A 26027-nucleotide genomic window follows, 5' to 3' on the forward strand; every position below is an offset into this window, starting at 1 on the left:
GGGCTCAATCACGCCCAAGGAAGGCAGCCGGAGGAACCGCTACCAAGGCGGTCTCCTCATGACTCTCAGCTCTCTCATCTCTCCGCATCCGCGGTTGATGGCAGACTCGCTCGCCTTTGGCGACATTTAGCTGCCACAGGTCACAGACCGGTGGGTGAGGGACAGTGTGCCCACGTGCACAGGACAGAGTTCTGGTCTCGTCCTCCGACTCGATTCTTCAGAACGTCCCCACCTCCCCACCGAGCAGATGCTCTTCTGCAGGCAGAAGCAGTGGTAATCCCGGTTCCTCTTCAGGAACAAGACACGGTTTTCCTCCAATCTGGTTGTGGTGCCAAAAAAGGATGGCTCTTTCCGTTCCGTTCTGGACCTAAAACTGCTCAACAAGCACGTGGAGGCCAGGCGGTTCCGGATGATACCCTCCGCTCCGTCATTGCCTCAATGTCTCAAGGAAATTTCCTAGCATCAATAGACATCAAAGATGCTTATCTCCACGTGCCGATTGCTACAGAGCACCAATGTTTTTCTACGTTTCGTGATAGGAAACGACCATCTTCAGTTCGTAGCTCTGCCATTCGGGCTGGCGACAGCCCCACGGGTGTTCGCCAAGGTCATGACGGCAGTGGTAGCAGTCTTGCACTCACAGGGACACTCTGTGATCCCTTACTTGGACGATCTACTTGTCAAGGCACCCTCTCAAGAGGCATGCCAACTCAGCCTGAATGTTGCGCTGGAGACTCTCCAGACGTTCGGGTGGATCATCACCTTCTCAAAGTCAAATCTGTCACGATCCAATCACTAACGTATCTTGGCATGGAGTTTCATATCCTCTCGGCGGTAGTGAAGCTTCCGCTGGACAAGCAGCGGTCACTACAGACTGGGGTGCAGACTCTCCTTCAAGGTCAGTCGCACCCCTTAAGACGCCTCATGCACTTCCTCGGGAAGATGGTGGCGGCAATGGAGGCGGTTCCGTTTGCGCAGTTTCATCTGCGTCCACTTCAATGGGACATTCTCCGCCAATGGGACGGGAAGTCAACATCCCTGAACAGGAAAGTATCCCTTTCACAGACGGCAAGGACTCTCTGCAATGGTGGCTTCTTCCCACCTCATTATCACAGGGAAGATCCTTCCTACCACCGTCTTGGGCGGTGGTCACGACAGACGCGAGTCTGTCAGGGTGGGGAGCGGTTTTTCTCCACCACAGGGCTCAGGGTACGTGGACTCAGCAGGAGTCCACCCTTCAGATCAATGTTCTGGTAATCAGAGCAGTGTATCTTGCCCTACTAGCCTTCCAGCAGTGGCTGGAAAGAAAGCAGATCCGAATTCAGTCGGACAACTCCACAGCGGTGGCATACATCAATCACCTAGGAGGGTCACGCAGTCGGCAAGCCTTCCAGGAAGTCCGGCGGATTCTGATGTGGGTGGAAGCCACGGCCTCCACCATATCCGCAGTTCACATCCCCGGCGTAGAAAACTGGGAGGCAGACTTCCTCAGTCGCCAGGGCATGGACGCAGGGGAATGGTCCCTTCACCCGGACGTGTTTCAGGAAATCTGTCGCCGCTGGGGAAGGCCGGACGTCGACCTAATGGCGTCCCGGCACAACAAGGTCCCAACCTTCATGGCACGGTCTCGCGATCAAAGAGCAGGGCAGACGCCCTAGTGCAAGATTGGTCGCAGTTCCGGCTCCCTTATGTGTTTCCACCTCTGGCACTCTTGCCCAGAGTGCTACGCAAGATCAGATCCGATTGCAGCCGCGCCATACTCGTCGCCCCAGACTGGCCGAGGAGGGCGTGGTATCCGGATCTGTGGCAGCTCACGGTCGGCCAACCGTGGGCACTACCAGACCGACTAGACTTACTGTCCCAAGGGCCGTTTTTCCATCGGAATTCTGCGGCCCTGAACCTGACTGTGTGGCCTTTGAGTCCTGGATCCTAGCGTCTTCAGGATTATTCCACGGGGTCGTTGCCACCATGAGACAGGCTAGGAAGCCCACGTCCGCTAAGAACCACAGAACGTGGAGGATATTCTTATCCTGGTGCTCTGCTCAGGGAGTGTCTCCCTGGCCATTTGCATTGCCTACCTTTCTTTCTTCCTGCAATCTGGGTTAGAAAAAGGTTTGGCGCTCGGCTCCCTTAAAGGTCAGGTATCGGCGCTATCCGTCTTTTTTTCAGAGGCGTTTGGCACGCCTTCCTAAGGTGCACACGTTCCTACAGGGGGTTTGCCATATCGTTCCCCCGTACAAGCGGCCGTTAGATCCATGGGATCTGAACAGGGTACTAGTTGCCCTCCAGAAGCCGCCCTTCGAGCCTCTGAGGGAGGTTTCACTTTCTAGACTATCCCAGAAAGTGGCTTTTCTGGTAGCGATCACATCTCTTCGGAGAGTGTCTGAGCTGGCAGCGCTGTCATCCAAGACTCCCTTCCTGGTCTTCCACCAGGACAAGGTAGTGCTGCGCCCCATTCAGGAGTTTCTCCCGAAGGTGGTATCCTCTTTTCATCTTAATCAGGATATCTCCTTGCCTTCGTTTTGTCCTCATGCAGTTCATCGGTATGAGAACGATTTACATTTGTTAGATCTGGTGAGAGCACTCAGAATCTACATTTCCCGCACGGCGCCCTTGCGCCGTTCGGATGCACTCTTTGTCCTTGTCGCTGGTCAGCGCAAAGGGTCGCAGGCTTCTAAGGTCGCCCTGGCTCGATGGATCAAAGAACCAATTCTTGAAGCCTACCGTTCTGCTGGGCTTCCGGTTCCATCAGGGCTGAAGGCCCATTCAACCAGAGCCGTGGGTGCGTCCTGGGCATTACGACACCAGGCTACGGCTCAACAGGTGTGCCAGGCAGCTACCTGGTCGAGTCTGCACACTTTCACCAAACATTATCAGGTGCATACCTATGCTTCGGCGGACGCCAGCCTAGGTAGAAGAGTCCTGCAGGCGGCAGTTGCCTCCCCGTAGGGGAGGGCTGTCTTCGCAGCTCTAACATGAGGTATTTCTTTACCCACCCAGGGACAGCTTTTGGACGTCCCAATCGTCTGGGTCTCCCAATGGAGCGACGAAGAAGAAGGGAATTTTGTTACTTACCGTAAATTCCTTTTCTTCTAGCTCCTATTGGGAGACCCAGCACCCGCCCTGTTGTCCTTCGGGATTTTTGGGTTGTTTCGGTTACACATGTTGTTCATGTTGAACGGTTTTCAGTTCTCCGATATTACTCGGAGTGAATTTGTTTAAACCAGTTATTGGCTTTCCTCCTTCTTGCTTTTGCACTAAAACTGGTGAGCCAGTGATCCCACTGGGGGTGTATAGCCAGAAGGGGAGGGGCCTTACACTTTTTAGTGTAATGCTTTGTGTGGCCTCCGGAGGCAGTAGCTATACACCCAATCGTCTGGGTCTCCCAATAGGAGCTAGAAGAAAAGGAATTTACGGTAAGTAACAAAATTCCCTTCTTTGTGCATCTGATTAAAGGGTTTGTCCCGTATTTAATCTTCAGCCGAAGACACACGGCATGAAAATCTGAGCGAGTGGAATGCGATAAAACATCACATTCCACCCGGACCAATATTAGGCTATGTGCCAGCACCCATGAGCGATTATTTTCTCAGCTCTAATCGGACCAAGAAAACAGTTGCAGCATGCTGTGACTGTAATGCGTTTCTGGTTTCTCTCGCACCCATTCAAGTCTATAGGGCAAGAGAAAAATCGGACTCCTCTCTCGTAGTACACCGGTGTACCGAGAGTGCAGAGTGAGAATGGCAATAGTCGGAGGAGAGGGAGATAAATCCCTCCCTCCCCTTCTCAGTGCCGACCCACCCTTTCTCAGTGCCAGCCGCAGCTGTGGTCCGATCGCAAGATCGGACCTTAGTCGCAGGGACACTCAGCTGCTGCTGTGCTGCCAGCAGGAGCAGAGTCAGGCGAGGATCACAGTAGTCCCCCGTGTGGCCCTGGCCTTCAGGTTCTTCTCTCTTCCTGCTTGCCAGGGGGTATTGCGCTCCTGATGATGGTTTTGTTAGTCATTGGTACATTGTGTTCTCTGGTAGTGCAAGCAAAGATGACTTTACCTTTGCAGCATCAGAGACACATAGTTACTGAAGCTGGCCACATCCAGCTATCCGGTCCGCTTCAGATCTGTGCTTACAAAATCTATAGTAAAGAGCTTCTAAGTGCGGAGTTTCAGCTCTGGAGACTGGCCACTGCTGATAGACTGCAGAGGTGACCAGTAACTTGGGCAATAAACTATAGAAAATTAAAAGGACTGTCCGCACAGAATGATTGCTCAAATCAAGTTCTCATTTGGATTACAATGGTGGCGCCAAATGTTTAAATACACATTCCCAGCTGGTTGTTTTTTCTCTATCTCCACCCTCCCCTCTTTCACAGTTCTGGCTTTAACACTAGAAGTCCCAGAGAGGGGTCATTTGACATTTCTACCATTGGAACCCTATGGTGCTCAAAATTCCTGGAACTTCTAGTGTTAATAGATGCTCTTAAATGATTGGCCCCTCCATGATGCACGAATCACTGCTTGGCTTGAACAGTCATTCTGTGCTGACAGTCCCTTTTTTTTTTTTTTTTTTAAAAAAAACTGTAAATTGAAAAATTGCCTCCTTTTACAAGTACTTTCCAATTTTACCTTTTCAAGAAGCTGAGACCACTTGCTTTAAAGAAACTCTCCAGACAAAACTAATAAACTACAGTGCCTGAAGGGGCTGTGGCCCAACAATTCCCTATGACTTGCGTGAAGTTCCATGTAGCCAATGTGGCTACAAGTTTTCTTGCTGGTACTTAAAAGGAATCTGTCACTAGGTGTTTGTCACCCAATCTGAGAGCAGCATAATGGTGAGGCAGAGACCCTGATTCCAGAGATGTCACTTACTGGGCTGTTTAATGTAGTATTGATAAAGCTGTCTAATCAGTAGTAAATTATCAGAGGACTACTTGCCATGCTGCAGATAGTCCAGCGTATTCATGAGCTCTGTAGAACTGCTAGATCTGCAACGGAGAAACTCTTGATTTTATCAAAATGACAGCAAACAGCTCAGTAAGTGACACATCGTTAGAATCAGGGTCTCTGTCTCTATTATACTGCTCTCAGATGGGGGAGCAAAAACTTGGTGACAGATTCCCTTTAAATAAACAGGATGCAGACTTCTTCACTGATGATATCTTTTGAATCTGTATAACAGTGCCATTATGGCAACATCTTTATTTTATTATTGCATACTCTTTAAGTTGTTGACTGTAGTTTGTCACCTGGCTGTTGAAATATTATATTAAGAAGGTTACTTTATAGGTGAAAAGGAAAATTGTGAGTAGAACGACTACAATGGGCATGAACTGAGCGATCTTTGATAAAATACCTGTGACGTGGTTACATTCAGCACAATGTATCCTAGTGCCAATTTACACAACGTTTTACAGTAAGTGCCTTTTTTTTATTATGCAATTTTAAGTATTTGTAATACCTGGAAACCTCTACAGAAGGGATCTCTAGTAGACCTGCAGCCAAACACTATGGGGAGTGTAAAAGCTCAAGAATGGCCTGATATAAATGTTACATCATGCTATTTACAGCAGCTATTGTCTATGCTAAAACTATAGAAAGCGGTAATGTATTGATCAGTTTTGTAGTCGCACCTAAAATAGACCTAGTTTGAGATATTAAAGGCCTATTGTCGCCATTAAAAATACTGAATGCTGTTTTAACCAACTGAATGCTGATGGTCGTGGCTGTCTGTCTCTGTGGCTGTCTGTCTCTGTGGCTGTCTGTCTCTGTGGCTGTCTGTCTCTGTGGCTGTCTGTCTCTGTGGCTGTCTGTCTCTGTGGCTGTCTGTCTCTGTGGCTGTCTGTCTCTGTGGCTGTCTGTCTCTGTGGCTGTCTGTCTCTGTGGCTGTCTGTCTCTGTGGCTGTCTGTCTCTGTGGCTGTCTGTCTCTGTGGCTGTCTGTCTCTGTGGCTGTCTGTCTCTGTGGCTGTCTGTCTCTGTGGCTGTCTGTCTCTGTGGCTGTCTGTCTCTGTGGCTGTCTGTCTCTGTGGCTGTCTGTCTCTGTGGCTGTCTGTCTCTGTGGCTGTCTGTCTCTGTGGCTGTCTGTCTCTGTGGCTGTCTGTCTCTGTGGCTGTCTGTCTCTGTGGCTGTCTGTCTCTGTGGCTGTCTGTCTCTGTGGCTGTCTGTCTCTGTGGCTGTCTGTCTCTGTGGCTGTCTGTCTCTGTGGCTGTCTGTCTCTGTGGCTGTCTGTCTCTGTGGCTGTCTGTCTCTGTGGCTGTCTGTCTCTGTGGCTGTCTGTCTCTGTGGCTGTCTGTCTCTGTGGCTGTCTGTCTCTGTGGCTGTCTGTCTCTGTGGCTGTCTGTCTCTGTGGCTGTCTGTCTCTGTGGCTGTCTGTCTCTGTGGCTGTCTGTCTCTGTGGCTGTCTGTCTCTGTGGCTGTCTGTCTCTGTGGCTGTCTGTCTCTGTGGCTGTCTGTCTCTGTGGCTGTCTGTCTCTGTGGCTGTCTGTCTCTGTGGCTGTCTGTCTCTGTGGCTGTCTGTCTCTGTGGCTGTCTGTCTCTGTGGCTGTCTGTCTCTGTGGCTGTCTGTCTCTGTGGCTGTCTGTCTCTGTGGCTGTCTGTCTCTGTGGCTGTCTGTCTCTGTGGCTGTCTGTCTCTGTGGCTGTCTGTCTCTGTGGCTGTCTGTCTCTGTGGCTGTCTGTCTCTGTGGCTGTCTGTCTCTGTGGCTGTCTGTCTCTGTGGCTGTCTGTCTCTGTGGCTGTCTGTCTCTGTGGCTGTCTGTCTCTGTGGCTGTCTGTCTCTGTGGCTGTCTGTCTCTGTGGCTGTCTGTCTCTGTGGCTGTCTGTCTCTGTGGCTGTCTGTCTCTGTGGCTGTCTGTCTCTGTGGCTGTCTGTCTCTGTGGCTGTCTGTCTCTGTGGCTGTCTGTCTCTGTGGCTGTCTGTCTCTGTGGCTGTCTGTCTCTGTGGCTGTCTGTCTCTGTGGCTGTCTGTCTCTGTGGCTGTCTGTCTCTGTGGCTGTCTGTCTCTGTGGCTGTCTGTCTCTGTGGCTGTCTGTCTCTGTGGCTGTCTGTCTCTGTGGCTGTCTGTCTCTGTGGCTGTCTGTCTCTGTGGCTGTCTGTCTCTGTGGCTGTCTGTCTCTGTGGCTGTCTGTCTCTGTGGCTGTCTGTCTCTGTGGCTGTCTGTCTCTGTGGCTGTCTGTCTCTGTGGCTGTCTGTCTCTGTGGCTGTCTGTCTCTGTGGCTGTCTGTCTCTGTGGCTGTCTGTCTCTGTGGCTGTCTGTCTCTGTGGCTGTCTGTCTCTGTGGCTGTCTGTCTCTGTGGCTGTCTGTCTCTGTGGCTGTCTGTCTCTGTGGCTGTCTGTCTCTGTGGCTGTCTGTCTCTGTGGCTGTCTGTCTCTGTGGCTGTCTGTCTCTGTGGCTGTCTGTCTCTGTGGCTGTCTGTCTCTGTGGCTGTCTGTCTCTGTGGCTGTCTGTCTCTGTGGCTGTCTGTCTCTGTGGCTGTCTGTCTCTGTGGCTGTCTGTCTCTGTGGCTGTCTGTCTCTGTGGCTGTCTGTCTCTGTGGCTGTCTGTCTCTGTGGCTGTCTGTCTCTGTGGCTGTCTGTCTCTGTGGCTGTCTGTCTCTGTGGCTGTCTGTCTCTGTGGCTGTCTGTCTCTGTGGCTGTCTGTCTCTGTGGCTGTCTGTCTCTGTGGCTGTCTGTCTCTGTGGCTGTCTGTCTCTGTGGCTGTCTGTCTCTGTCCTCACTGACCGAAGCAAATGACATCAGGAGGGAGAAGAGTTTGGCCATTAAAATTTTAAGTTGATCTTTTCATCGGCTCCATAAGCAAGGGCCTCAACTGTGCCAGCAGCTTTCTATATAGACAGCACTGGAGCGCATGACTGAATGGTGGATAGATGGGTGTCACACAAACGATAAACAGCTATTTAATACGTATGGGAGGGCCTCTAGGCTGCACTCCCACACGGTAGGGATCCAACGGCTTTTAACAGGCTGCCATAGTTTTTTTTTTTTTTATTTTTCCACCTTTTCCCTTCACAATTGCTTAATCTGGATTTAAATCTGCAAAATCCGCATGGCAATTATGATCTACCGCAATCTTGCAGGTGATTCCACTGATTGATTAGGGAAACTAAAAAGACCACGGGCACAGAACTACCAAAATGAAAGAACCTGTCATTTGCTCAAAAATAGCATTAAATACATTGTAAAAAATCCCTAAATCTGACATTTTTCTTTGTGCTGCGTCGCTCCATTGCAAAGATATTCACGTTAGTTTCTTCTGTAGTGCAATATGTGAAATCTCTGCCTACTGTCCAACTTGGTGTTTGTTTTTTTTCACATGTTTCTTTTAAGAGCACAATATGAATCTCTGCAATGGATCAATGCAGCATAAAACTGAAAAGAGCATTTGAGCATCTTTGCAAGTCATTTAACTCAATTTTCATTTTTAGGTGGGTGCTGTATAAAAGCCGCAGTTTGACTGCTTTGTGTGTACACAGTCTTAGGAAGGTTGTTTGCTGAATAATTTTTAAAGTACACAGCTGAAAACACCAGGGAGCACAGAACAGTCATGAAAATAAAGACCCCCATAATGCAGCCAAATCTAAAAGTGCTTCCTGTATGTTTGACTTTAGGATCAGCTCATGGTATGGGATTGGGGGAATCAAACTGCACTGTGCGAACAAGGATTTGCATGTGATAAATTAAACCTTTTTTTCTTTTTACTTAAAAGCAATTGTCAGAACGAATATTAATTGTACATCCCATCTAAGATTGACTGACAAAGATTAAGCGCTTTGTGTACAATAAAAATAGTATTAAATTTATCGTTCTTTTCTAATTTATTTTTTTATATCCATAGGTCACAGCCTGGATTTATCGTAAGGGAGGAGAAAGATATTGTCTCTGCAATTGGAGATGTATTTATCCCTTTCTCCATCTTCCTACAGTTAATTAAATCTAAAATAAAAACTTTTATATTTTTTTTTTCTTTCTATATTTCTTTATTAAATCGGTTTTACTAATAAATACATGTGAATTGTGTGGTCATTCTACAGCAACACAGTTTGTTCTAGACTTGAGGAAACCATAAATTGTGAGGCTGAGTTCACATGATCAGTAATCATCCATTGCACCGTATCCTGCAGAGATCTGTTTGCAAAAATAGTTGCACAAACAACTTTATCCCAAGAGAAATTAAAAGGAAATAATATCCCTTCGACCCAGAGGTTTCAGAAATTTGGGACAAAGTCCCGAAGATAGATGTTGCAGTCACTAAAGAGTCCCATAATACGGCATTACCTTTTGTTTATATAGGCCAGCTGAAAGATCCATTGGGGTATGCTCACACGAACGTGAAAATCGGACGAGTGCAATGTGAGAATTTCGCATTGCACTCCAACCTATCTTGGTAAATGAGGGAGAGCAGTTGGTCAGCTTTTCTTGAGAAAAGCTGCAGCATGCTGTGATTTTCTGCTATAGCCATATCCCTTGCACCCATTCAAGTGAGGAATATATCGGACTGCATTCGGCTGTTATCCCAATGCTGTGCGATATACGCACAGGCTGACAATGGAGGAGATGGGGGGGGGGGGATTAACCCCTCCCTCTCCTCCGCAGCCCCCGTCCTCAGCTTTACAGCTCTGATCTGATTGTAGGATCGGGTCACAGGCGCATGACACTTGGCTCGTGCTCGCAGCAGAGCCTGAGCCGGGAGTCATTAGCATATCGCATCCGATGCCATATGCTTGTCTGAGTCCAGCCTTGGACAGAAAAACGGAAAGTTTTCAAAAGAGAACCTGGGAATATGGGGTGGCTTCATTTAAGGCTAACATAGCAGCCACATGTACTGCAACATTGCTTAGTATGTGGCTCAGTGAATATTAGGAACAGGTGTCCCAGGGACCAACTGCTTACAAATCTCCCAACTATTATGAATGCCGCAGATTTTGTTGCGGATGCGGTTAGTGATGGAAACTGCTCGGTACTTAAATTTAACTGGTCAGACGCTCAGACAATCTTGACGTGAGTATCAAGCATTATGGAAAGTCAATGATTGGACTGTTTGGGTCTGTGCCCACATACAGCCATAACAGATCATTTGTGGTGGGAGGAAGGTTGGGGGTTTTTATTACTTTTTTGGTCACACTATGCCCAAGGACATTGTTTTATCCCCTAGGAGAGCCATTCCGACACTGAATAGCTCTCCTTGGGGTGGCTGTACACATGAAGTGAATCAAGCCTTGGGTTGTGGTCATTTTACGGACAAAATATTAGACCACATGCGATAGTCTGCTGAGCTCCGCAACTACCTGAACACCCAAATCCTTGAACGAGTAGGGCTGAGCACGCTCGCTTGTCACTAGCAGTGAGGCCTACTGCTCACACATGGGCCTTCTTAAATTCAACTAGTAGAGCTCTCTGGTTAAAAAAAACAAGACAGGTGGCTTTCATTCCAAATCCAGACTGTGATGTCCCTTGTGAGAGTGAGTTTCTCTTTGGGTCCACTCTGGCTGAACCTAGGGTTTGAAACTAGCATTTATTTCCTGCCCCCTGCTGAGAGATTCATAGTCAAGGATATTTAGAGCACAGAAAGATGTCACCTGGTCTTAGGTGAAATTATATTGCTATTTAGGTGTGCTCACTCCTGTTGTGGAAAAAGATACAGAAAAATGATTTTACAGCCCTCTTAATAAGAAAACTGAATAGTCTTATAGCAAAGCATTTCAAGATGGAAACAATTGACGCGACAGTAAAATTTCTGCTTCTGGATTACTTTATGGCAACCATAGATCTCCTCGTTATTTATTACCATGTTCCTATATATCACAAACATCAGAAATATTACAGGGTGGCGGTCTTCAGCGGCTCCAAGGGTATTCACAAAGTTGGTGGTGGAGAGAGATGTGTGCTCATATCCAGGAGAAATATAAAAATAGCAACAAAAAGAGGAATAAATATCCTCCAAAAATTAAGTATTACAGAAAAGATGGGCTGCAGTGTGTACATCGCCCAGGCCAAAAACTAATACTCTACCAGGATACAGCTAAACCCCCACTAATGTGGAAGCATCACAGGTGCAGGAGAAGCAAATCACACACAATTCCATGGAATGGAGGAGGGCGATTGCTGGATGATAAAACTGCACACTGATTGCTTGCATAGAGCGCTGTTCACACATGCAGATAACACAGTCCCTGCATGTGTGAACAGCGCTGCATGCTGTCCCTGCATGATACACAGGTGGGGTACACGGCTTGGCAAGCCCGCCTGATCTAATAGTATGGTTGTCACCTAATAGGATACGGTCTTGTGACTGTTATCTGCATGTGTGAACAGCGCTCTATGCAAGCCATCAGTGTTCAGTTTTATCATCCAGCAATCACCCCCTCCATTCTTTGGAGGTGTGTGTGTGTGATTTGCTCTTCCTGCACCTGTGATGCCTCCACTTAGTGGGGGTTTAGCTGTATCCTGGTGGAGTATTAGTTTTTGGCCTGGGCGATGTACACACTGCAGCCAATCTTTGCTGTAAATCATATCTAGGAGATAAACAAACATGTTCTTAATTCCTTAAGGCCCAGTCACACACAACGACTTACCAGCAATCCTGAAAATGATGCAACCTGATAGGGATCGCAGGTGAGATGTCACACAGTCAGATCTTACCAGTGATGCAGGAACAATACAGGTCGCAGTAGCGACCTGTATAACGATCTCAGCACTCACCATGACTGTCACACAGTGTCAAACACAGCGATGCGTCCTGCCCAGCAGGACATTGCCTTTGAAGAAAATGGCCTGGACCATTCTGCAACGACTAGAGATCTCACAGCAGGGGCCTGATCGCTGGTAGGTGTCGCACATAACAAGATCGCTAACGGGATTGCTACTGCGTCACAGAAACCGTGACTCAGCTGCGATTTCGCTAGTGATCTCGTTGTGTGATGGTACCTTTTCCTGGACTTGTTTTAGTGGTAGGTAAATCAAGATCAGATTGCAGGGAGGCAATAAGACCATGTCAGAGACATTCTAATCTCATTAGGATGGTTAATAAGGGGTGCTTCACACATAGCGAGATCGCTACCGAAATCGCTACGGCACGGTTTTGGTGACGCAACAGTGACCTCATTAGCGATCTCGCTGTGTGTGACACTGAGCAGCGATCTGGCCCCTGCTGCGAGATCGCTGCTCGTTACACACAGCCCTGGTTCGTTTTCTTCAAAGGCGCTCTCCCGCTGTGACACACAGATCGCTGTGTGTGACAGCGAGAGAGCGATGAAATGAACCGAGCAGAGAGCAGGAGCCGGCGTCTGGGAGCTGTGGTAAGCTGTAACCAGGGTAAACATCGGGTAACCAAGGTGGTTACCCGATATTTACCTTAGTTACCAGCCTCCGCAGCTCTCACGCTGCCTATGCTGCCGGCTCCGGCTCTCTGCACATGTAGCTGCAGTACACATCGGGTTAATTAACCCGATGTGTACTGTAGCTAGGAGAGCAAGGAGCCAGCGCTAAGTGTGCCCGGCTCCCTGCTCTCGCGGTTATGATCGCTGCTTCGGCTGCTGTGTTATGATCGCTGCTTAGCTGTCAAACAGCGACTTACAAGGTCGCTGTTACGTCACAGAAAATGGTGACGTAACAGCGACCTCGTTGTCGCTGTCGCTTAGTGTGAACCAGCCCTTAATGCAGAAAGGTCAACGCCATCCGAGCAAAAGCAGACCTTTTTGGGAATATTGCTACATTCTACAGAACAAAAAGGAAGGAAGTTAGTGTCTAGTACAGGGGATACTGCACCTCACGATGACCTTTACTGCGGCCTCCAGGCAGATTCTCAGGGATTGCAGTGCTCAGGCAGCAGCCATGTCTTGCTAGCTGTTAACCCTTTAAACCATGCATTCAATACATGCCCACCAACCTGGAAGCAACCCACACATTCTAGGCCCAACCATGCACATACACCAAAGGACATACTTTGTGGGTGGGGAAAGCCTGCAATGTGCTCTTGTCCCATAGAAAAGGAGCTGCTGCCCTAGCATCCCTCAGGGTTGAGCCTCCCCAGCCCTCTGTGCGCTCCTCTGTAACCTCCTTAGGGCTCTGTGCACTCCTCTACAGCCTCCTGAGGGCTCTGTGCGCTCCTCAAAGGCTGTGTTCCCTTACAGCCTCCCCAGGCCTGTGTGCCCTCTAGTGATGTATATACCACCAGTGATGTTTATGCCCACCAACTTCCCTAATGATTTATATTCTCAGCCCGCCCCAAGAAAACTAGAAGGAAATCGTAAAGTAAAGCAGAAAACGAATGCTATAACTCCAAATCAAATTGCAGCACACATTGTGAACATCTCAACAAGCCCAAAAGACCGAGCTCACACCATAGAAGTTAAAGTTTAAGCTACTAAAATCATCAGTGACACCAACTGAAGACTACTCACGTGCTTTTACTACCTGTGACATTGAAATTGCCCTTGCTGAAACTAAAATTCACAAAGCTCCCAGCTCTGATGGGATCCATCCTGAATTTCTCAAAAACTGGACCTTATGCGAAAAAATGGATGGCAAAGTTCTTCTCAGATATTATGGAGAATGATCAAGTCCCTAGTAAATTAAAACATGCCAAAATAATTGCAGTTAAAACCTGGGAAGCCTGAAGATAATCCATCAAGCTATAGACCCATTGCCTTGCTGAGTTGCTTATATAAGCTCTTAGAACGCTTAATATATAGCAAGATCAGTTTAAAGATTTTCGACTCAATACCTATAGAGCAAGCCGGCTTCAGACCTGCTCGAAACTGTAGTGACCAAGTCTTAGCTTTGACAACTCTCATTGAAGCTGAATTCCAGAAGAACAAGAAAGTTTCAGTGGCGTTTATCGATCTCTCTGCCGCATGATACTGTGTGGTGGGAAGGACTTTAATATAAATTTTTGAAGGTGATTCCATGTAAGAAAATGATGCAACTCTTGAACAATATGATTGCAAATCGAACTTTCTTCGGCGCTCCATTGGGAGACCCAGACGATTGGGTGTATAGCTACTGCCTCCGGAGGCCACACAAAGTATTACACTAAAAAGTGTAAGGCCCCTCCCCTTCTGGCTATACACCCCCCGTGGGATCACGGGCTGCTCAGTTTTCAAGCTTTGTGCGAAGGAGGTCAGACATCCACGCATAGCTCCACTGTTTAGTCAGCAGCAGCTGCTGACTATGTCGGATGGAAGAAAAGAGGGCCCATACTAGGGCCCCCAGCATGCTCCCTTCTCACCCCACTCTTGTCGGCGGTGTTTGTAAAGGTTGAGGTACCCATTGCGGGTACGGAGGCTGGAGCCCACATGCTGCTTTCCTTCCCCATCCCCACGAGGGCTCTGAGGGAAGTGGGATCTTACCGGCCTCCAGGCTCTGAGGCCGGGCTCCATCCACAGACCCGGAGATCCTGCTGGAATGGAGCGGAGTATCGTCAGGGACAGGCCCTGCAACGTTAAGGTACTCTGTGTCCCCGTATGGATCACAAGCAGACACACCGCAGCATTGCTGGGTGTGTTAGTGCGCCGGGGACAACAGCGCTGCGCGCTTGGGCTATTACTCACAACAGCTCGGCTGTGTGAGTTTATGTATGGGGAACGGCCGCGCCGGCCGCCGCTGGCTGTTTTACACTGCGGCGCGGCTGGGACTTGTGGTGCGCCGGGGACTTCCGCGCAGGCCGTGCTTATACGACGGCAGCGCTTATAAATCGAGTCCCCGGCTTTTGCGGCCTAGTTTCGTTTCGTTCCCGCCCCCAGGCCTGACAGTCAGGGAAGGAGAGAGACGCTGTACAATGGTCAGCGCCGAGGGCTGGAGTCTTATTTACATACTCCAGCCCTCTCAACTGGGCACAGTGAGACGCCAGTTTCCCGCACTTTGTCTGGGGCACGCCCATGGCCCGCCCCTCTTCACAGGACGCCGGCAGCCATTCCTGCAGGCAGTCTAAGCTGGTGAACGGACACAGGCTCTGGGAGACCCAGCAAAGGGATTCTGGCGACCACATACCCGCTCATGCGGGCGGTAAGCAGCACCTTGGTGCTGACCCCTTTATTGCCACAGTGTTTTGTGTTTATGCTTGTACCTATGTTGCAAGACCATGCACAGACACACGCCAGCATTGCTGGGTGTGTTAGTGTGCCGCAGACAACAGCGCTGCACGCTTGGATTATACTCACTGCAGCTTAGCTGAGTGAGTTTATCTGTGGGAAACTGCCGCGCCAGCCGCTGCTGGAGGCTGCGGCGCGGCTGAGACTTGTGGCTGTACGGTCGCTTCTTGGCGATATACCCCTAGATAGCTCTGAGGAGACAACAGCATGTCGTCAGCATAGAGCAAGGGGGCCAAGGCACAGGCTCTTTATGCTGTCTGTACCGCATGTGCGGCTGCTTTACCGGCAGGTTCCACTAACCCCCATTGGGTAGAGTCTCTGCTAGTGGTGGCCCAGAGGGGCCACCTGTGAAACTGTCCAGAGGACAGAGTTTGCAGTTTTTTGCTGATAAAATGTCTAGGGCTATGGACAAAATTCTAGCAACTTTGCAGTCCAGGCCGGTGACGCAGACCATGGGCACTGTTGAACAATCCCCGGTCTCCCTCAGTTGGAACTAATCCGTGCTCCAAGGGGGTCCTATAAGGCTCTGACACGGACGACAGTCCCAGACAGCCTAAGCGAGCTCGCTGGGAGAGACCCTCGACTTCACACACTGGTCAGGGTCTCAGCGGGCGGATTCTTTGTATGATGAGGTAGCTGATCAGGTTCTGATCCTGAGACCGCTTTCATTCTGGATGCTCCTAATGGTGACGCCATGGTGAATGATCTCATAGCGCCCATCAATACACTGGTGGATATTTCTCCCTCAGCCCCTCCACTGGAGGAGGCAGCTTCACAGCAGGAGAAATTCCATTTCATGTATCCCAAGCGTAAATTCAGTACTTTCTGGGCTACTCTGACTTCAGGGAAGCAGTCCAGAAACACTACGCTTATCCAGACAAGCTTGCTCCAAACGTCGTAAGGATACACGTTACCCTTCTCCCCCTGACGTGGTCAAGCGCTGGACCCAGGTCCTAAGGTGGATCCCCCAATCTCCAAGCTTGCGGCTAGATCCATAGTTGCAGTGGTAGATGGGACTTCACTTAAAGATGCCATTGACAGACAGATGGACCTCTGGTTCAAATCTGTCTATGACGCTATCGGCGTGTCATTTGCTCCGGCATTCGCAGCCGTATGGGCACTCCAAGCTATTTCAGCTGGTCTTGCGCAGATGGGCACTGTCACACGTACATCTAGGCCGCAGGTGGCGTCCTTAACCTCGCATATGTCGGCATTGCGACTTACGCTATTCATGCTGTCCTGGACTCTACGAGCCGTACGCCGGTGGCGTACGCCAACTCCGTGGTTTTGCGCAGAGCCTTGGGGTTAAGGGAATGGAAGGCAGATTCTGTTTCCAAAAAAGGGCTTAACCAATTTGCCATTATCTGGTAACAGACTGTTGGGTGAGCGATTGGATGAAATCAAACAGTCCAAGGGTAAGGATTCGTCCTTACTCCAACCCAGATCAAACAGTCGAGGTTTCGGTCCTTTCCAGGCTCGGGCAGGTCCCAATTCCTAGTCCAAAATGACTCAAATGGCTCAGAGGGGCTCAGATTCCTGGCGGGCTCACTCACGCCCAAAGAAGGCAGCCGGAGGAACCGCCACCAAGGCGGTTTCCTCATAACTTTCAGCCCTCTCTCCCTCTCTCCGCATCCGCGGTCGGGGGCAGACTCTCCCGCTTGGCGGCATTTAGCTGCCACAGGTCAAAGACCGGTGGGTGAGAGACATCTGTCTCACGTGTACAGGATAGAGTTTTGTCCTCATCCTCTGGCTCGATTCTTCACCTCCCGACCGAGCCGATGCTCTTCTGCAGGCAGAAGGAGTGGTAATCCCTGTTACCTTCAGGCACAAGTTCACGGTTTTTACTCCAATCTTGTTGTGGTGCCACAAAAAGGACGGCTCTTCCGTTCCGTTCTGGACCTAAAACTGCTCAACAAGCACGTGAAAACCAGGCGGTTCCGGATGGAATCCCTCCGCTCCGTCATTGCCTCAATGTCTCAAGGAGATTTCCTAGCATCATTAGACAGCAGGATGCTTATCTCCATGTGCCGATTGCTCCAGAGCACCAGCGTTTGCTACGATTCGTTATAGAAGACGAGCATCTTCAGTTCGTAGCCCTGCCCTTCGGTCTGGCGACAGCCCCACGGGTTTTCACCAAGGTCATGGCAGCAGTGGTAGCAGTCCTGCACTCTCAGGGTCACTCTGTGATCCCTTACTTGGACGATCTACTTGTCAAAGCACCCTCTCAAGAGGCATGCCAACACAGCCTGAACGTTGCGCTGGAGACACTCCAGAGTTTCGGGTGGATCATCACCTTTTCAAAGTCAAATCTGACACCGACCCAATCGCTGACATATCTTGGCATGGAGTTTCATACTCTCTCAGTGATAGTGAAGCTTCCGCTGGACAAACAGCGTTCACTACAGACGGGGGTGCAGTCTCTCCTTCAAGGCCAGTCACACCCCTTAAGACGCCTCATGCACTTCCTAGCAAAGATGGTAGCAGCAATGGAGGCAGTCCCTTTCGCGCAGTTTCTTCTGCGTCCACTTCAATGGGACATTCTCCGCCAATGGGATGGGAAGTCGACGTCCCTAGACAGGAACGTCTACCTTTCTCAGACGGTCAAGGACTCTCTTCAGTGGTGGCTTCTTCCCACCTCATTGTCAAAAGGAAAGTCCTTCCTACCCCCATCCTGGGCGGTGGTCACGACAGACGCGAGTCTGTCAGGGTGGGGAGCAGTCGTTCTCCACCACAGGGCTCAGGGTACGTGGACTCAGCAGGAGTCCACCCTTCAGATCAATGTTCTGGAAATCTGGGCAGTATATCTTGCCCTGCAAGCCTTCCAGCAGTGGCTGGGAAGCAAACAGATCCGAATTCAGTCGGACAACTCCACAGCGGTGGCATACATCAACCACCAAGGCGGAACACGCAGTCGGCAAGCCTCCCAGGTAGTCCGGCGGATCCTCATGTGGGTGAAAGACATCCACCATATCCGCAGTTCACATCCCGGGCGTAGAAAACTGGGAAGCAGACTTCCTCAGTCGCCAGGGTATGGACGCAGGGGAATGATCTCTGCACCCGGACGTGTTTCAGGAAATCTGTAGCCGCTGGGGGATGCCGGACGTCGACCTAGTGGCGTCTCGGCACAACAAGAAGGTCCCGATTTTCATGGCGCGGTCTCACGATCAAAGAGCTCTGGCGGCAGGCGCCTTAGTTCAGGATTGGTCGCAGTTCCAGCTACCCTATGTGTTTCCCCCTCTGGCACCGTTGCCCAGAGTGCTACGCAAGATCAGCTCCAATTGCCGCCGCGCCATCCTCGTCGCTCCAGACTGGCCGAGGAGGTCATGGACCCGGATCTGTGGCATCTCACGGTCGGCCAACCGTGGGCACTACCAGACCGGCCAGACTTACTGTCCTGAACCTAACTGTGAGGCCATTGAGTCCTGGATCCTAGCGTCTTCAGGATTATCTCAAGACGTCATTGCCACCATGAGACGGGCTAGGAAGCCGACGCCTGCCAAGATCTACCACAGGATGTGGAAGATATTCTTCTCTTAGTGCTCTGCTCAGGGAGTGTCTCCCTGGCCATTTGCATTTGGAAAAAGGGTTGTCGCTCGGCTCCATTAAAGGACAAGTCTCAGCGCTATCTGTATTCTTCAGAAGCGCCTAGCACGTCTTCCTCAGGTACACACGTTCCTGCAGGGGGTTTGTCACATTGTCCCTCTGTACAAACGGCCGTTAGACCCATGGGATCTGAACAGGGTACTAATTGCTCTCCAGAAGCCGCCCTTCGAGCCTCTGAGGGATGTTCACTTTCTCGATTTTCACAGAAAGTGGCCTTTCTGGTAGCGGTCACGTCTCTTAGGAGAGTGTCCGAACTAGCAGCGCTGTCATCCAAAAGCTCCCTTCCTGGTGTTTCACCAAGACAAGGTAGTGCTGCGCCCGATTCCGGAGTTCTCCCTAAGGTGGTATCCCCCTTTCATATCAATCAGGATATCTCCTTACCTTCCTTTTGCCTCATCCAGTTCATCGATATGAAATGGATTTGCATTTGTTGGATCTGGTGAGAGCACTCAGAATCTACATTTCCCGCACGGCGCCCCTGCGCCGCTCGGATGCACTCTTTGTGCTTGTCGCTAGTCAGCGTAAAGAGTCGCAGGCTTCCACATCCACCCTGGCTCGATGGATCAAGGAACCAATTCTTGAAGCCTACCGTTCTGCTGGGCTTCTGGTTCCATCAGGGCTGAAGGCCCATTCTACCAGAGCCGTGGGTGCGTCCTGGGCATTACGGCACCAGGCTACGGCTCAGCAGGTGTGCCAGGCAGCTACCTGGTCGAGTCTGCACACTTTCACCAAGCATTATCAGGTGCATACCTACGCTTAGGCGGATGCCAGCCTAGGTAGAAGAGTCCTGCAGGCGGCGGTTGCCTCCTCGTAGGGAAGGGCTGTTTTGCAGCTCTAACATGAGGTATTAATTTACCCACCCAGGGACTGCTTTTGGACGTCCCAATCGTCTGGGTCTCCCAATGGAGCGCCGAAGAAGAAGGGAATTTTGTTACTTACCGTAAATTCCTTTTCTTCTAGCTCCAATTGGGAGACCCAGCACCCGCCCTGTTTCCTTCGGGATTTTTGGTTTGTTCGGGTACACATGTTGTTCATGTTGAACGGTTTCAGTTACTTCGGATTGAATTTGTTTAAACCAGTTATTGGCTTTCCTCCTTCTTGCTTTAGCACTAAAACTGAGCAGCCCGTGATCCCACGGGGGGTGTATAGCCAGAAGGGGAGGGGCCTTACACTTTTTAGTGTAATACTTTGTGTGGCCTCCGGAGGCAGTAGCTATACACCCAATCGTCTGGGTCTCCCAATTGGAGCTAGAAGAAAAGGAATTAACGGTAAGTAACAAAATTCCCTTCTTCTTTGTCGCTCCATTGGGAGACCCAGACAATTGGGTGTATAGCTACTGCCTCCGGAGGACTGCCTCCGGAGGACACACAAAGTATTACACTTAAAAGTGTAAAGCCCCTCCCCTCTGCTATACACCCTCCCGTGCATCACGGGCTCCTCAGTTTTCATGCTTTGTGCGAAGGAGGACAGACATCCACGCATAGCTCCACAGCTTAGTCAGCAGCAGCTGCTGACTAGGTCGGATGGAAGAAAAGAGGGCCCATAACAGGGCCCCCAGCATGCTCCCTTCTCACCCCACTCTGGTCGGCGGTGCTGTTAAGGTTGAGGTACCCATTGCGGGTACATAGGCAGGAGCCACATGCCATTTTCCTTCCCCATCCCTGCAGGGCTCTGGGTGAAGTGGGATCCATAATCGGTCTCCAGGCACTGGGACCGTGCTCCCTCCGCAGCCCCTGGGGAATCTGCTGGACAGGAGCTGGGTATCGTCAGGGACATGGCCCTGCTACTGTGAGGTACTCTGGGTCCCCTTGGGGACGGCGCATGGAGCGCTTGTGTCATACACGCTGCAGCACTGCTGGGCGTGTTAGTGCGCCGGGACTACCGCACTGACCGCGCTTGTTGCCGGCCGCGCTTATAACTCTAGTCCCCGGCTTCTGCGGCCTAGTACCGCATATTCCAGGTGCTCTGTGTCCCCGTTGGGACGGCGCATAAAGCACCTTGGGCCCAGACGCTGCAACGACTGCGGCGTGCGTATGGGTCTGGGACTACCGCGCCGACCGTGCACTGCCGGCCGGCCGCGATTTTAACTTGAGTCCCCGGCTTTTGCGGCCTAGTATGGGATTCTCCCGCCCCCAGACCTGCCAGTCAGGGAAAAGGGCGGGACGGTCGGTATGACGCCGACAGTGAGGGCTGTAGTACATTGAGCTGTTCTCCGCCCCCCTCACTACCCACGCTGGGGCACCAGATTCCCGCACTTTTTTTGTGACACGCCCACGCCTCCCTCCTCCTCAGAGAACGCCGTCAGCCATGTTTTTTCAGCAACTTCTGGCTGCAGCTGAGGGAGACCCGGGGCAGAGAATCTGGTGGCTACAAGCCACATCCGCAGCCCCTGCCGGACAGGAGACGGAGTATCGTCAGGGACATGGCCCTGCATCTACAGGTACTCTGTGTCCCCGTTGGGACGGTGCATGAAGCACCTTGGCCTCAGACGCAGCTGCGACTGCGGTGTGCATTTTTTGTCCGGGACTACCGCGCCGACCGTGCCTGTTTGCCGGCCGCGGTTTTTACTTTATTTCCCGGCTTTTGCGGCCTAGTGTGTTAATCTCCCGCCCCTGAGCCTGCCAGTCAGGGAGAAGGGCGGGATGGTCGGTATGTTGCCGACAGTGAGGGCTGGAGCACACTTTTCTGTCCTCCGCCCCCCCTCACTGATCACTATAGACCACCGGATTACGGCAGACAGAGCCCTGCATCATAACGTACTCTGTGTCCCCTGAGGGACAGTGCATGCAGCATCTGTGTTACAAACGCTGCAGCGGTTGCTGACTGGTTTGTGAGACTGGGACTAATTTAGTTCCTGGCTTACGGCCTAGTGCTCCCGTTCTGGGGCCTGCCAGTCAGGGGTAACGACGGGACGGCCGACTGGATGTCGGCAGGGAGGGCTGGAGCATACGTTGGTATCCTCCTTCCCCCTCACTGAGCACTGGGGGGCACCAGTTTTTCAGGTGTTGTCCCCCCCCTTGGTGCCGCAGTGTGTGTATATATATATATATATATATATATATATATGTTTATTTATATGTTATATGATTTCACTGTTCGGCAGCATTATTTGTTTTTGGCTGTATACCCTCAGATTACTCTGCGGACGACAGGCTGTTGTCTGCTCTTAAAGAGTAAGGGTGCCATGGCACTGGCTTATGTTAACCTCTTGTGCGGCTATATTACGGGCACTGCACAGATGACAGCGACAGAGTTTGCATGATGAAAACTTCGCCGGCGTTCCCGGTCCAGGCGGCAGGGACAGAGTTACAGCTTTGCTGAGAAACTCTCTGGGTCATTTTCACTATCCATGTCTCAGGCTATGGACAAATGGTCGGCTAAGAGACTAGGAGTTTGCAGTCTAGACCGGCCCCTTACACAGGCCCGGGCACTGCGGGATCGCCCCAGGCCTCTATCGGTCTGCGACGAAGCGTGTTCCTGGGTTGGCCTCTAGTTATTACGTGGTAAACTCCAGCACGAACCGCAGTCCCAGTCCGGCTAAGCAGCCTTGCTTGGAATCTTCCCCGACTTCTTCAAGGGTCTCAGCTTGAGGAACCTCTAGAGGATGGGACGGAGGTCGCAACCCAGGACTCTGTCCGGACGTGGCTCTAAAAGCTTCACAGATACTGTACAGAAGCACGCCTTCCAGGACAAGCGTTTTACTGAACGCCTTATAACACACGTTGTCCCTTCCCCTCTGACGTTGTTAAGGTTTGGGCTCAGTGTCATAAGGTGCCCTCCAGTCTCTTGACTGGCGGCTAGATCAGTAGTAGCAGTGGCTGACGGGTCCACGCTCAAGAATGCCACGGACAGACGGATAGAACTCCTAATGAGATCCATCTAGGAACCCATAGGCGCGTCCGTTGCCCCAGCCTTTGCAGGGGCGGGCACTCCAGACTATCTCTGCTGCTCTGTCTCAGATTAATGCGGTCTGCTCCGCATTTAGCGTCTTGACGTCTCAGGCGGTTGGTATTTTCATCCTCCGCCGTGCACAGAGAACCTTTTCTGTATGGCGGTCCAGGTCAGGGCAGTGGCCCCCACGTGTCCAAGACCGATGTAAGAGACATTCTGTCTTACGGTCACAGGATAGAGCTCAGTTCTCGCCCTCCGACTAGTTGCTTCAGAGCATCTCCGTCCCCCGAGCGAGCCGATGCATTTCCAGGCAGTGAACTCCAGATAGGACGGATCACTCCACCCCGTTCTGGACTTCTCACTGCTCAACGGACAGAGAACCTGACGGTTCCGGATGGAATCTCTCCGCTTTGCCATCACCTTTGATGGCCCAAGGAGGCTTCCTAGCATCAATCGACATCAGGGATGCTTATCTCCACGTGCCGATTGTACCAGGATTTCAGCGCTTCCTGCGCTTCGCCATAGGGGACGAACACCTTCAGTTCGTGGCACTAACTCTCGGCCTGGCGACAGCCCCACGGGCCTTCACCAAGGTCATGACAACGGTGGTAGCGGTCCTACACTCTCAGGGACAATCGGTGATCCTTTACTTAGACTATCTGCTGGTCAAGGCTCCCTCTCGGGTGGCATGCCAACGCAGCCCGAACATAGCTCTAGAGACTCTCCAGAGATTCGGGTGGATCATCAATTTCCCAAAGTCAAGATTGACACCGGCCCAATCACTGACATATCTCAGCATGGAGTTTCATACTCTCTCAGCGATAGTGAAGCTTCCGCTGGACATACAGCGTTCACTACAGACAGGGGTGCAATCGCGCCTTCGAGCCCAGTCACACCCTTTGAGGCGCCTCATACACTTCCTAGAGAAGTTGGTGGCAGCAATGGAGGCAGCTCAGTTTGCGCAGACTCATCTGCGCCCACTTTAATGGGACTTTCTCCGCAAATGGGACAGCAAATCGACGTCCCTTGACAGGAACGTTACTTCTTCTCGGGCAGCCAAGGCATCCCTTCAGTGGTGGCTTCTTCTCACTTCTTATCGAAGGAAAAATCCTTCCTGCCCCCATCCTGGGCTGTGGTCACGGCTGACGCGAGTCTGTCAGGGAGTCTTCCCCCGCCACAGGGTTCAGGGTACATGGACTCAACAGAGTCCTCCCTCCAGATCAATGTTCTGGAGGTGAGAGCAGTGTATCTAGCCCTAAAAGCGTTCCAGCCATGGCTGGAATGCAGGCAGATCCGATTTCAGTCGGACATCGCACGGCGGTGGCATACATCAACCACCAAGGCGGCACAAGCAGTCAGCAAGCCTTCCAGGAAGTCCGGCGGATTCTGCTGTGGGTGGAAGCCACAGCCTCCACCATCTCCGCAGTTCACATCCCGGGCGTAGATGACTGGGAAGCAGTCTTTCTCAGTCGCCAGGGCATGGACGCAGGAGAATGGTCTCTTCACCCGGACGTGTTTCAAGAGATTTGTTGCCGCTGGGTGAAGCCGAACGTCGACCTATTGGCGTCCCGGCACAACAACAAGGTCCCGGCATTCTGGCACGTTCTCAAGACCAGATTGGTCGCAGTTTCCACTGCCTTACGTATTCCTCCTCTGGCGATGCTGCCCAGAGTGTTACGCAAGATCAGATCCGACTGCCGCCGCGCCATCCTCGTCACTCCAGACTGGCCGAGGAGGTCGTGGTACCCGGATCTGTGGCATCTCACGGTAGGCCAACCGTGGACACTACCAGGTCGGCCAGACTTGCTATCTCAAGGGCCGTTTTTCCATCTGAATTCTGTGGCTTTCAACCTAACTGCGTAGCCTTTGAGTCCTGGATCCTAGCGTCTTCAGGGTTATCTCAAGAGGTCATTACCACTATGAGACAGGCCAGGAAACCAACACAAGATCTACCACAAGACGTGGAAGATCTTCTTATCCTGGTGCTCTGATCAGGGTTTTACTCTGGCCATTCGCCTTGCCCACTTTTCTGTCCTTTCTTCAATCCGGAATGGAAAAGGGGTGGTCTCTCGATTCCCTTAAGGGACAAATTTCGGCGCTTTCTGTGTTTTTTTATTTCGTTTTTTTTTTTCAAGAGCGTCTAGCCAGGCTTCCTCAGGCACTCACGTTCCTGCAGGGGGTTTGCCACATAGTCCCTCCTTCCAAGCGTCGGCTAGAACCCTGGGATCGGAACAGGGTGATACCGGCTCTTCAGGAACCACCCTTCGAGCCAATGAGGGATATTTCTCTTTCACGCTTTTCGCAGAAGGTGGTCTTCCTAGTGGCAGTCACGTCACTCCGCAGAGTGTCTGACATAGCAGCACTGTCATGCAAAGCCGCCCTTCCTGGTGTTTCACCAGGACAAGGTGGTTCTGCGTCTGGTTCCGGAATTTCTCCCGAAGGTGGTATCCTCTTTTCATCTCAATCAGGATATCTTCTTACCTTCTTTTTGTCCTCATCCAGTTCACCGATGTGAAAAGGATTTGCACTTGTTAGGCCTGGTGAGAGCACGCAGACTCTACTTTTCTCGTACGGCGCCCCTGCGCCGCTCGGATGCGCTCTTTGTCCTTGTCGCTGGCCAGCGTAAACGGTCGCAGGCTTACAAGTCAACTTGGCTCAGTGGATCAAGGAACCAATTCTTGAAGCCTACCGTTCTGCTGGGCTTCCGGTCCCTTCAGGGCTGGAGGCCCATTCTGCCAGAGCCGGGGGTGCGTCCTGGGCATTGCTGCACCAGACTACGGCTCAGCAGGTGTGTCAGGCGACTACCTGGTCGAGTCTGCAAATTTCACGAAGCACTATCTAGTGCATACCTACGCTTCGGCAGATGCCAGCTTAGGTAGGCGAGTCCTTCAGACGGCGGTTGTCCACCTGTAGGAAGGAGCCGTTTTACGGCTCTTTAACCGAGGTATTCTTTTACCCACCCAGGGACTGCTTTTGGACGTCCCAATTGTCTGGGTCTCCCAATGGAGCGACAAAGAAGAAGGGAATTTTGTTTACTTACCGTAAATTCCTTTTCTTCTAGCTCCAATTGGGAGACCCAGCACCCGCCCCTGTTCCCTTCGGGCTGTTGTTCTTGGTTATGGTTTCAGTTCTCCGAACATCCTTCGGATTGAATTTACCTTAGACCAATTTATAAGTTCCCTCCTTCTTGCTTTTGCACCAAAACTGAGGAGCCCGTGATGCACGGGAGGGTGTATAGCAGAGGGGAGGGGCTTTACACTTTTAAGTGTAATACTTTGTGTGTCCTCCGGAGGCAGTAGCTATACACCCAATTGTCTGGGTCTCCCAATTGGAGCTAGAAGAAAAGGAATTTACGGTAAGTAAACAAAATTCCCTTCTTTCATCTTATTATGGGTGATTCAACCAGTTGTAAGAAATCTTTAAACAACGGACTGGCCCAGGGATCAGTGCTGGCAC

The 26027-nt window shown here is 51.1% G+C and overlaps 1 protein-coding gene across 1 annotated transcript in view; it reads left to right on the forward strand.

The window, feature by feature from the left end:
• HNRNPA3 (heterogeneous nuclear ribonucleoprotein A3) overlaps positions 1-8991 on the forward strand; it is a 59446-nt gene extending 50455 nt beyond the window's left edge. Inside the window, exons 13-14 of the transcript XR_012724727.1 lie at positions 5282-5408; positions 8825-8991. The gene's annotated coding sequence lies outside the window, so the exon portion shown is untranslated. The remainder of the gene's footprint in view (positions 1-5281; positions 5409-8824) is intronic.
• Positions 8992-26027: the final 17036 nt, after the last annotated feature.

The sequence above is a fragment of the Anomaloglossus baeobatrachus genome, chromosome 7 (genome assembly GCF_048569485.1).
Source record: "Anomaloglossus baeobatrachus isolate aAnoBae1 chromosome 7, aAnoBae1.hap1, whole genome shotgun sequence".
NCBI classification, from domain to species: Eukaryota; Metazoa; Chordata; class Amphibia; order Anura; family Aromobatidae; genus Anomaloglossus; species Anomaloglossus baeobatrachus.